The sequence below is a fragment of the Bidens hawaiensis genome, unplaced genomic scaffold (assembly GCF_021521415.1).
Source record: "Bidens hawaiensis isolate Kalapana, Puna unplaced genomic scaffold, B.hawaiensis_p1.1 tig00009253_1, whole genome shotgun sequence".
NCBI lineage: Eukaryota > Viridiplantae > Streptophyta > Magnoliopsida > Asterales > Asteraceae > Bidens > Bidens hawaiensis.
Window position 1 is genome coordinate 55,761 of NW_027491683.1, and position 9,838 is coordinate 65,598.

A 9,838-nucleotide genomic window follows, 5' to 3' on the forward strand; every position below is an offset into this window, starting at 1 on the left:
GACGTCATGAATTCCATCTTCAAAAACCATAAATAAAGATGTAGATATAGAAATTAAAGAATGTCTAACTAGTAGTAGAGGTAGTAGTAGGTGGTCGTAGTGGTAGAGGTCGAGGTAGTCGTAGTTGTCGTAGTCGAATTAGTAGTCGTTGTAGTCATATTCGTCGTCGCGGTCGTGATGGTGGTGGTGGTGGTTAAGATTTACAAGTATTTCCTTATTAAGGAACCTAACTACATATATACCCAATCTTAAATCTTAAATTAATACAAAATTAAACATTATGACCTTTAAGGATTACAACAAAATAAGGATACATTCTCTATAGAAATGAGCATTCAACGCCACCCTTGCTGCTGGCCAGCCACTACCACGTCGACAACCACCACTGGAAATGCCACCAAATCAATCCGAACCACCATATAACCCTCTTTTTCCATCTATGGGGGTCAATGGTTTTAGGGACGAAGACCATCGCTAGCCGTTGCAACTCCACCTTCCCTTCTCGATTAATATATGCACACAATCGATTTTCCTATCTTCCTTTTCCAAATCGTATATGCACACCATTCAGCCCCTTCACCAGGAAAACGCATAGAAACCCTAGATCTCAGGAGGAGGGAGGAGATGAAGTGGAGGAATGTTTTCGGTGGTTTCCAGCGTGATGATGTTTCCGACGTTGATTGCAGCCAAAGTGGCTGTCTATGTGGTGCCGGGCAGCTTGGATACTCCACAAGTCCACAATGAAAACAAAAACAAACTCAAACAAAAAAATATAGTAACGTGATATATTTTATAAGAGTTTTTAAGTTTATGTAAATAATTATAAAAAAGGTAAAGTTGTCATTCTAAATTCACTTTTAAAAAATAAATTAAAACGGATATATTTGATAATTTTAGTTAACTAAAAGGATACATGAAATTTATTTTTTCGATTAGATATATATATGCAATAAATAAATTTAGGAAGGGAAAATATACAAATGCTATAACAATAAATGTTTTTTTTGAACAGGGCTAATAGTAATAATAATAATGGAAATGCAATATTTTGGTTATTGATTTTTTTCTAACAAATACCTCCATTCTCTCAAGTTTCAATTTTCAAATGCGAAAATGAGAACACCCACCGTTTCTTTCTTTTTCTTCCTCATTTATGCTTCTGCGCCACTTCTTGAAGCTTCCAACAATAGCGATGCAAGATTCCTATTTGAAGAGCCCCCAATCAAAAAATCCGACTTTCCATTTGGGTTTCTGTTCGGAGCAACCACTTCAGCTTACCAAGTCCATCTTCACCTTTTACTCCCGTTTCTTGCTCATCATTATATCATTTTATCACTTAACCAATGAAGTAAGTTATTTTGACAGGTTGAAGGAGCCTATCTTGAAGATGGAAAATCTTTAAGCACCTGGGATGTATATTGTCACTCCCTAGGTTAGTATAATGGAGTCTCTTATGTTTAATGTTTATATATACCACAATTTGATTTTGATTCCAGTGATGAATATTATATCACTATTTTTATTAGGCTGTGCAAAAAATGGGGACAATGGAGATATTGCAGATGATCATTATCATACGTTCCTGGTCCAAATTAAATTTGATTTCTTAAACTTTTTTTACTTTTTATTTTTTTTTATCAGTTTCTTTATTTAAAATTTGATTCTTGTTACACAGGAAGACATCGAGTTGATGCATTCGCTTGGCGTACAAGCATACAGATTTTCGATATCTTGGGCTAGAATTCTTCCAAGTATATTACTATCGCTGAATTATTTTCATTATCTTCTCAACTTTGCGTAATTTGTTGTGTATTTTGTTGAGCAGGAGGAAGGTCGGGTGAAGTCAACCCTGCTGCCGTCAAGTTCTATAACAAGATCATAGACAATCTCATTCTCAGAGGTGCTATGAATTGATTTTAGTAAACTTTATGACTACCAACTTTAAATTCAAGAATCTTGATTTAATTGATTGATGATAGAAGCTTTTTGTTCATGGATTGAATAAAATGAACAGGAATTGAACCATTTATGACGATTTACCATGGGGATTTCCCTCAAGAACTTGAAGACAGTTTCGGTTCTTGGCTAAACCCGGAAATGCAGTATGTCTAAAATGATGCTATTTTGACAATTCCTTATAAGATTTTTGTTAACTTATTATATACTTTACTGGCAGGGAAGAGTTTTTATATTCAGCAGAAATCTGTTTCAAGTCTTTTGGAGACCGAGTGAAGTATTCACGATGAACGAACCTGAACTAATCGCAAAATTTGGTTACGAATTAGGGTTGCATCCACCGTCTCGTTGTTCAGATCCTTTTGGCAATTGTCTTCATGGAAATTCTGATGTCGAGCCACTCATGGCTATGCACAACATGATATTGGCCCATGGCAGGGCAGCCAAGCTATATCATAAATATTTCCAGGCAATCTTTAACTTAAATTATTAAAATTTTGACTCAGCAATTCAAGGTTTGTTTATTTGGCATGTTGGTTTGTATGTGTAGCCTAAACAAGGTGGCTCAATTGGTGTTGCTGTCACATGTAACCTGTATGAACCACTAACAGACAGTGAAACTGATCACCAAGCTGCCAAAAGAGCATTTGCTTATCTTTCTGGCTGGTAAGTAGTAACTATTTTGAACAAATATTTGCGAGAAAAATATATGATCTTTGTTGAACTTGTGAGAAATTAAACAGGACCCTTGATCCATCAATAATTGGAGACTACCCAAAAGAAATAAAGGAATATCTTGGAAGTGAATTGCCAAGTTTCTCCCTTGATGAAAAGAGTCTTATGAAGAATAGCATAGATTTTATTGGCATCAACCATTATTCGACTGCATATGCAAAGGATTGTACTAATTCTAGTTGCCTGGCAACCGAGAATCGCGCAATCGAAGGTTTTGTGGGGACGGTTAGAGAGCGTGATGGCATGCTAATCGGTGAACGTGTAGGATATTACAATCTTTTATTAATATTTTTATTATGACATAATGACATGTTTGTTTATTGCAAAAACAGACAGGGATAGAAGGGTTATATGTTGTTCCTAGAGGCATGGGAGAGATGGTTAACCTTATCAAGACTCGATACAACAACACGCCTATGTTTATTACTGAAAATGGTTAGTATCACCAATTTCATATTTTGTAACATATTGTCTTGTTTCGGTTATATCTACTTCTTTTGCAGGGTATTCTTCACCGGATGTGCATGAGAAACGAGTTAATGAGCTAACAAATGACATCAAGCGAGTTGAATATAATGCGAAATACTTTGTTTCTTTAGTCGAATCTATTAGGTTGGCTTGGAAATCTTGATTTATATCATTCTTTTGAATTTTAAGTTGCTTGTCAAGCATTGATCAGAAAAAAGTTGTTTGGAGTAACATAGACGGAGCAGATGTGCATGGATACTTCGTATGGTCGCTAATGGACTGCTATCAATGGAATAGTGGTTTTAATATGAGGTATGGGCTCTACCATGTGGATCGGCAAACGCTATCCCGGATACCAAAGCTTTCTGCAAGAATGTATAAGAATTTTCTTACTAACAACAGTGAACTCGTTGATAAGCAGCGGTACATCCAAGAATTTTCATTATTGAAAGCGAAAAATGATTCGGATGAGATATGAGCAGGGTAGTAAATGCAAACAGGTTTCACGCGTATTTACAAATGAATGGAGTTAAGTGGAGTTGTTACTAATTAGTGGTAGGGAGTTGGGTGAGGTAGAAGCAATGTTTTAAAACCCGGTATTTTACTCGTACCGGATTTAGTTCAAAAATAGTACAACCGGTTGAATCGGAACGTACCAAGATGTTTAACCGGGTTGAATAATTTACTTTATAATTTTATATAAATACAATTTAAAAATAAAAAACCCCAAAATTGCATTAATAAACATCGCACTTGAACTAAATATCACATATGAACAAGGTCGCATCAGATAGAAAGTTTGTACTTTGTATACGAAATCCGTCAATTACAAAAGATGTAAATAAACGGACATTGAATTTACATGATACAAAATTGGTTGAGTAACGAATCTTCGTTTACCGTGTTTACTCGTTTAAATTTTATCCCGCTATGTTAAATATGGGTCGCAAAAATAGCAAAAAACTCTTGGACTTAAATCGGTTTGCCGGTTTAAACCGGTATTTTAAAAAAGAGCGGCACTAGAATGTTCTAGCAAACCGTTCAAAAATATCAGGCTCTAAATACCGATTGCCTTACGAAAATCCAGTATAACGGGCCGATAAGTACCGGTTTTTAAAACATTTGGTACAAGAACTAAATTGTGATAGGAAGGTTTGTGTTAGCCAATATATTCATATATCTCTTTAGTATTATTCATTTAGATATTTTTTAGCATTATCTAAAATTTGAATAATTTGAATGTTATTAGATAGCTCTAGCATCTTTATCATCTCATTATATATCTTTTTATCGTTTATTACATCATATTCAAGGTTGCAGCATCTTATATAATCTAAACAAAACACCTTACAAGTTTATCAAGAAAACAACAAAAGATTTAGAGGGATTATTGGAAGACGATGGAACTTTAATTTTCATTACCAAATATCATGAGATTGTAGGGAGATAACTATCTGTGTTGGAAGCATCACATGGTTATACTTGCAATTTATCAACTCACAAAAGCCTTTACCGGCTCCAGAAGCAACAAATTTCGTAGTGTGGGAGTAGACAGATGGTTATATTACCGTTTGTAGGTCCCTTGAATGGATCTAACAATATGCTCTTGAATCAATCTTACTTGTGAGCTAGCGGAAATCACTCACAAGCAACCGAGATCTTTGATCTTACTTTGTGTTACTTATTGCCAAAAATAGTAAGAGAGAGGGAGAGTAGAGAGAGTTGGTGAGAAAGGTAAGGATAAGATTTTCAAAAGATTGTGTTGAATGGGTATGGTTGCACTATTTATAGTGTAAGCCATCCCATGCTTTCTTCATTTCATGGGCCCTTAAAGGGCTTTGTGTACATGGCCTAAGGCCCAAACGTTATTACAACATAAAACGAAAGCTAGCAAAATACAACGTGAATCAATTATATAATACAAAAAACCACATTACAAAATAGGGCCAAACAATCTCCCTCTAGTCTTTAGTATTATCTTCAGCCTTCGTCTTCAGTCGGTCTCGTACTCAAAGGGGGAGTCACAATTAAATAGTTGATTGTCAACAAGATAATGAACGAACTTGTTGAACTTTTCAACTATCATGTAGGTGTTGTCCCTTCAAGCATCTTCAACTGTGGCCAAAGGAGAATTGTACAACTTCAACAAGTCCTCCTTGCCGAGACTAGCCAGCTCATGCTCATCAAAGAAGCGAAGCATATGCATGGTCTCACAGTGAATGATGATCTCCCCGGTGCTGTTGTCGAATTCCCAGTTAATGAAATCATGGAGCATGTTGGGCAAGAATGGTTCTCCATGGTAGATTGGTTGCCGATGATCTTTCAACATGTTGTACATCCATGCCTTTCTTCTCTTGCCGGTGACAGGATCGACTTCGGTAGGATGCAAGTAAGCTCCCTTTGTTAATCTTGAAATTGGGGTAGTCATCCTTCCACTTTCTGCTAAAAAATCTCTTAAACCAACCCTCCAACTTATCTTCACAAGCTCCCTTACCCACGATTCTTCGAAAATAATTCATTTCAAATTGAGACAATAAATGCATTTTCGAGTAGCGCATGTAGGTAAGATCTCCATTTGCACATATGATAGCCAAGTTTTGCTGTCATCGTGTGATTTGAAGTAAAGAATGGGGGAGTGATCGTGGCACGGGTAGATTCAGCATCTGATGCTGGCATTTTTGCTTATAACTTACCACTTTTTCTTTCTGGGCTTAGGCATTTGAGAAGTATCAGTAACAGGAAGAGCAACAATAGTAGCAGTCTCTTGATCTGGATCTCAGGCCTCCTATTCAGGTGTGTATATGGATTTGGAGAGTAATATATGCCATCATCATCAGAGCCATCTTCTTAGGAAACTGGGTACCTGCAAGTTTATCAACCTCAAAAATAAAATGAAACTCATCATCCAAACCTACATCCCTTTCTCTTGTTTTCTGAGCAGCATCACCAGACATGGGGTCATCACGTCGCATATCAACGTGCGAAGCAGTTTGTTTGTCTGCTCCACTGCCACCACCAACACCAACACTAGCACCTCCATTACCACCACCATTATTTCCACCATCAGAATCATTATCAGCGTCATCCTGCTCGTCAAAACTATCCATAACATCATCATCTTCATCCTCCTCATCTTCATCACTTTCCTCATCACCACCAGCTTCAGTCACTCCACCAATACAAGTTACAACATGAATACTTCCTGAACCACCAACTCTAGCACCAACAATCGTGCCAACCACTAAAGCATCACTGCTGGTAACATCAATACCAGCACCACTACCGCTAACACCAATACTAGGACCAGCCATGACAGATTGTCCTTTCCTATTTTATTTCCTCCATCTTTTCTAATCGAAGCTCACCCAACCTCCAAAGACGGACCTTAAACAGTCCTTCTGATCATCGCTATCTTGATATGTGAACTTTATTATTTCTGAAGCGGCTAGATACTTGTTGACCAAGTCTTCATTCATTTTTAGTTGAGCTTCATTCAAACGATCATGCTCTTTAGTCTTGGCCTTCAAACAACCAATCTCATATCTGAGTTCTAAATTCTCAACTATAAGAGTACCAACATTCCTTGAAGATCCTTGAATATCCTCAAGCAAGGTAATCCTAGCCTCCAGACATTCAGTTTCAAGCAGCAGCCTATCAATCTCCTTCACCAAAGCATTCCTTAGACTTGTTCCAATGCGAGAGAAAGATGGCAAATCACTTTCAAGGTAAGAGACTCTTGACTCCAGTCTCACACCATCATCATGGTGTTGAGCGAGTGACAGAGATTAATCGGTCAATAAATTATGTTGATTGTCAACTCTCTTTTGGAGAACTTTAATCGTCCTTTGTTGACTAGTAATGAGAGCTCTGTCAGCCTCTTTTTCATTCTCCAATCGCACCACCCGTTCAACTAACACTGCTTTCTCCTTCTCAGTCTCTACTGTCTTTTTCTTTTGGTCCTTCACAAACTCAAGCAACACCTTTCTCGATCAGCCCGCTTGGCGTTTGATTCCTCCAGTGATATAATCCTATCAAGGATAGGATTAGTGTATACTGAAGCCTTCTTGTACTTACCACCGAACATGGGTGTTGGGGTTAGGATTGGGGATTTTGTGGTAGTGGGAGGAGTGAAGGATTGGGTAGGTTCGGCTGTTGTTTGTAAAGGTAAGGTTATGGTTTGGGTTGGAAAGGAAGCATTTAGGGCTAAGGGCATGGTTTGGGTTTGGGTTAAGGCTTGGGTAGGTGGTGGGATGGCAAGTGAAAAAGTAGAGGGCGAGGAAGGGAATGTGGATGACCAGAAGGTTGTGGCTCTAAGCGTTGAGGTAAATGTTGGTGACCTAAAGGGTGAGGTGAAAGTTGGTGGAGAGTGTGTTTGTTGGAAGGGTCAGGTTTGTATGGGTTGGTCTGGAGAGGTTATGGGAATGTATATGTCGGGTAGAGATGATCCGAGGATGGGTGCAAGTTGTAAAGGGGAAAGTTCGGGGCTGGTCACGGGTGAGTCATGGAGTATGGTTCTGGTTGAATGTTTGGTTTTGGTTTTACGACGGGGAACCTTGACTTGTTTGCCTTTCATGGCAGCCAAAGTGCAGGATAAGGTAGTGGGTGAGGCAATGTGAGGGTCAGGTTGAGTAGTTTGTGTAAGTCGAGTGGTGGTTTGTGTTCCTGTGGTGGAAAGGTTGATTATCAAGGAAGGGGCCTTCTTGGAGTTCCCGACCTTCTTCAAACACTTAAGCGGTCATTTAGGCTCCACTTCTTCTTTTACTTTCCCGTACAAGAAGACAGCCTTCACGTCCATTTGATATACTTTGAAGTTCATATACGATGCATAGGCTAGCAAGATACGAATAGCCTCAAGCCTAGCAACGGGAGCATAATATTCATCATAATCAAGGCCTTCACACTGCGAAAAGCCTTGTACCACCAGCCTAGCTTTATTTATGATAATAACCCCTTTATCATCCTTCTTATTTCTAAACGCCCACTTGGTACCGATTGGTCTCTTGTTCTATTGATTCTTTACCAACTTCCAAACATTAAGCCTTTTGAACTGCAACAGCTCTTCTTGCATGGATTCAACCCAGGAGTTCTCCTTGAGAGCTACACGAAAGTCGTTAGGTTCAACCTGAGAAATAAAACAAGCAAAAAGGCATTGATGTTCTCTGTTGGGTGTGATCGGTGGATAGGAATCTAAGGAATCGGATCAAGTTGTTCAATGGGATCCGTCTAAAGTTTAACAGTTAGGCTTTCAACAGGATGGAAGATACACGCAGCATTAATGAGAACATCTGTGGCCAGTTGAATGGTGTTCGGCTGATCAACCACATGCTCAGATGCAATAGGGCCATTTCAAAGATTTTCTATGTCACACCCTGACTCAGGGTCTAGGAGTGTGACACCCAGTGGGTGCCTATTTTGTAAATGTATCAGAGTTGCGGGTTTATTTTAGCGGAAGACTTTATAAAATATTAATTTACATTGAAAACTTAATCGGGAATTAAATACCCGAGTATTCGGTTAAAAAATATTGTTTTTATATTATTACATGGATTATTATCAAAATTTAGCCATCTTTTATCACGATCATCTATCTCCATGACTCTAATCCTTGACTGTAGCTACCTGCAATTAATTACCTACAATGGTTGGGAAAATACGTTCGTGATGAGCTGGTGAAACGTTCACTGACTCTTAAAAGAATTTATAAACGTTACTAAATACAAGTATAGTAGTCTGTTCACAATCTCAGCTTTGTATTTTTTTTCTTTTTTCTTATACTCAGTTTCAGCATCTTAGTTGCAACACTTAGATGCTAAAACAAGATGTACAACTGCGAATTAATGGAGAGAAAACAATATGTACAACAGATACCTTCCTGGATCCTCTAGAGAGTACCTTCATCAGATTATAAGCCTAAACTTGATTATCATGATACTTAGACCAGAACATAATTGGCTGCATTCACTGTTACTCCGCACCATGTGTTATTAGTGTTGGAAACAATGGTTTACAGTTTTATCTTACACAAAACAATGCTTCAACCATAGTCAACAATACCTTTCCAATCCATAACAACACTTGTTTCAAGATTGCAGAAATACACTTGGGTACCATGAACTGTAGTGAATTTTTGCTTTACTTTGATAAAAAAAAATACAAAACAAAAGATAAAAACACTTTGAAATAGTTATAAGTGTATGCATGCCTGTATAAAATAAACGGAGCCTAAATAGCTTGTAAACCACAAATAGAGTACGAATATTCATTTCACAATCATAGATAATAAGTTTTACACACTCACACATATAGATACATGTATTATAGCAATGTTGCAAAAAACAGAAAAATAATCAAAAGAAGACTAGCTAGTGGAGTTGTCTCTTAGGTATTGATAATCATTATTTGTGCTAAGATTGAAAAAAAATTAGGATAATCAACCTACAAACTAACTACTGTGCGTATACACGGGCGAAATTCACATTTGAAACCATTATATTAATAATAACAATAAAATTAACATTTGTAACATATGGAAACCAAATCATTAGAAGAATTGACAACAATATTAAGGCATTCTGCGTTATAACTTATACCTTAGGTGATAGATGGTAAATTCGAATCAGAGCCCGCTACTGCATATGAACCAAAGCCTGAGTGTGAGAAATGAAATGAAGCCAAATGG

The 9,838-nt window shown here is 37.6% G+C and overlaps 1 pseudogene; it reads left to right on the forward strand.

Annotated features, from left to right (window-relative positions):
• The first annotated feature begins 1,113 nt into the window (after positions 1-1,113).
• Positions 1,114-3,637, forward strand: LOC143531814 (putative inactive beta-glucosidase 14; annotated as a pseudogene).
• The last annotated feature ends 6,201 nt before the right edge of the window (positions 3,638-9,838 follow it).